General features: G+C 40.8%; 1 pseudogene; it reads right to left on the bottom strand.

Annotated features, from left to right (window-relative positions):
• Positions 1–2,263, bottom strand: part of LOC102850955 — a 23,148-nt pseudogene extending 20,885 nt beyond the window's left edge.
• Between the last annotated feature and the right edge of the window lie 659 nt (positions 2,264–2,922).

The following is a 2,922-nucleotide window of genomic DNA, read 5'->3' as shown; positions in this document are numbered from 1 at the left end:
AATTGATAACTTTGAACTGTGGTGTTGTAAAAGACCACTGAATATCCCATGAATGGCCAAGAGAACAAATATATATGTCTTGGAGAGTGTGCAGCTGGAGTGCTCTTTGGAGGCAAGAATAATGAGGCTTTGTCTCACACATTTTGGACATGTTCTTTGAAGGTTCTAGAAGGACATGATGCTGGGAAGGGTGGAGGGTCATCGGAAGAGAGAAAGACCCTCAACCAGGTGGATTGACATGGTGACTGCTGAAATGGGCTCTTGTGTGTCAGGAAGTGTGAAGATGGCATAGGATAGAGCATCTTTTCATGAGGTTGCTATGAGGTCGCTATGAGGCATACTCAACTCAACAGCCCCTAATAAAAACAACAACAGCAACAACAACAACTCTATCATGTATAACTGGCTTCTGGCAAATTCCACCACAAGAAGAAAAGTTGAGAATCCAACTTCCAATAACTGGTGTTAACTGTCATGAATAAGAAAAGGTTTTACTTCCTTTTAAGCATTTAATTAAAGAGGTGATACTATTTAGGAATGTCTTATGAACACTAACTTCCAGCCACCAAAGACAAATTCATCATTGTTAAGAATTATTTTTGCATTGTATGTGAATTACAAGAATGTGTATGTTTTAATTGTTGTATATATACACACAATCTTATTACTATTTTTAGGATATATTACTAAATTCTGGATTTTTTTCTGTTACTAGAATTTTGTTTTTTAAATAGTTAATTACTTTAAACTCCAAAGGGTTTTTTCCTAGTGAAATTATATTTAATTACAATTACATAGTTCTTCTGATGACTAGTCTTGAAAATAGTTTTGATTGCATGTACTTCAAACCCTTGAAATATTTTAAGTTGTTGCTGGAAAAACAAAAAGCCTTTTAAAGTAATTCTTAAAGATGTAATATATAGAAAGGTATGTGTTTGTAATAACTTAGCTAATACATATTTCATTATCTGCAAGTGAATCTCATTCTCATAATACTCTCCTACTTAATTTTATTTTATACACATAAGGTTAAAATAATGTCATTTATCATTTTAACTTCAATTTAAATGATAAGGAAATAAATAAGGTGTATGTGAAAGCTGAAAGATTTATCTCAGTGGAGTTGGGAGAGATAAAACAGTAACAAGAAGATAAACTACAGAAATTTTCCTCCATACACAAAAAATATATAATATGTCATATTTATGAGGTAAGAAAATGTGAGAACTATCATATTTCATTGAAATTGCACCTTCTGTTCACTCATCATAGAAAAATCTAAGGAGTAGGAATAAGCTACTAGTAAAGCTGCCTGTATGTAATGGCTTTTCACATGGTACAGGACACATTTCCAACTTTAAAAGTGCATGTGCTTGAAAAAACCCATATACTTGGTGATAGCACACAAGATAACAATCTACAAGGCAATGATTATTTTAAAAATTAAATAAATATCTTTAGAAGTAAAAGAAATGAAAATGCTCCAATATGTTGAATGTACACAGTGTAGGATATTAAATGATGTATTTTTTTAAATTCCATTAAACTTTTATAAAAGCAGATCTGTTGTTGTTAGACCATTTATGGAAAATAGGAACTGCACTTGGCACATGTATCTCTAGATTGGAAATGATCATATTGATAATGAAAAAGTGCAACAATGAATGAATGGAATTCCAAAATCTCTGTAGATGTTATTTGAAATTAAAAAAATAAATAATGAATGTTATTGTTATGTGCCATTGAGTAGCCTATGACCCATAGCGACCCTATGTACAAGAACTCTGAACCAGCCGCAACCCAGCACGCAGCCATAACCCAGCGTGATAGCTGAGTCCCAGCCAAAAGACATCAGCCAAGGCACTGTGGAATCCACCCACCAGGAGCAAGTAAGGAGAAATCACCTACCACCCTGTGACTCTGGAGGAGCAACCAACAGTGGCAGCTTATAAAAGACCCTGAAGGAGCAACTGCCTGCCAGCCACCGTGGAACCCCAGAGGAGCACTACTGCTCACCACTGTTGTGACCCCATTGTGGCCTGCGTGACCCCACCACACAGGGTGCTGCTGCATAAACCCCCAGCAGTGCACAAGCCCCACCCTTCTGCCTCTTGGTGGTAGTGTCCAAGCCCTGTGCTCCTGTGCCCCCCTCGATCCCTTGCTTCTTTGCCCTTCCACCATCCCACTTTGCAGCTCCACAACCACGCACCTCAGCCCCTGCCACAGCCCTGTAACCCCAGGGCACCATCACGGATCCAGCCATCACCCGGAGCCACCAGCCAAGCTGCTGTGGAACTAATCTGATGGGAGAAAGGCCTGTAGGATCCTGACTGGGTTTTCTGGGGCACTGCTGATTACCTGGGTGAGCACCCAAGGGTGTGCCCACTGGTGGGGAATTTGGCCAAGCTCTCATGTGCCACACTGTCTACACAAAAATGAGCCAGACACTGGCTGGCTTTTGTGGATTCTGCAGACCAGCCAGATGCTAGTGGGTTGGTGGGAATTTGGCCTTGACTTTTGGGGTCCTGTTTGATAAAGGACCCTGCTTGGGCAGGGGCTGTTGTGTGAGGGCACCTGCGTAAGTGCCACCGGCAGGGAACACTGAGAAAACCACTGTGTGGGAAATGGACAGCAGGAATTTGAGTAGGGAATCAAATCGTGCAGACACTCAGACAGCAGAGGTTTGAGTGAGGTCCCCCAAGTGTTTGGCCTTCCCTTGCAATCACCCCAACCCAGTGCATGCCTCACCCCATTTGGCTCCACACAGTCTACACGTCTGGGCAATGAACTTGCCTTAATCGGGAGCACCTTGACCTGTCTTACCAACAAGAGATTGTTTTCACAACCTCTGAACTGACATTTCACTGAAGTCAGAACTTCAGAAAAACATACAAGTGGGGTAGCTGCCAACTGACCTCAGAG

This window comes from Elephantulus edwardii, unplaced genomic scaffold (genome assembly GCF_000299155.1).
Source record: "Elephantulus edwardii isolate Elephantulus edwardi_28Jun2011 unplaced genomic scaffold, EleEdw1.0 scaffold00034, whole genome shotgun sequence".
NCBI lineage: Eukaryota > Metazoa > Chordata > Mammalia > Macroscelidea > Macroscelididae > Elephantulus > Elephantulus edwardii.
This window is presented reverse-complemented; position numbering and strand designations above follow the sequence as displayed.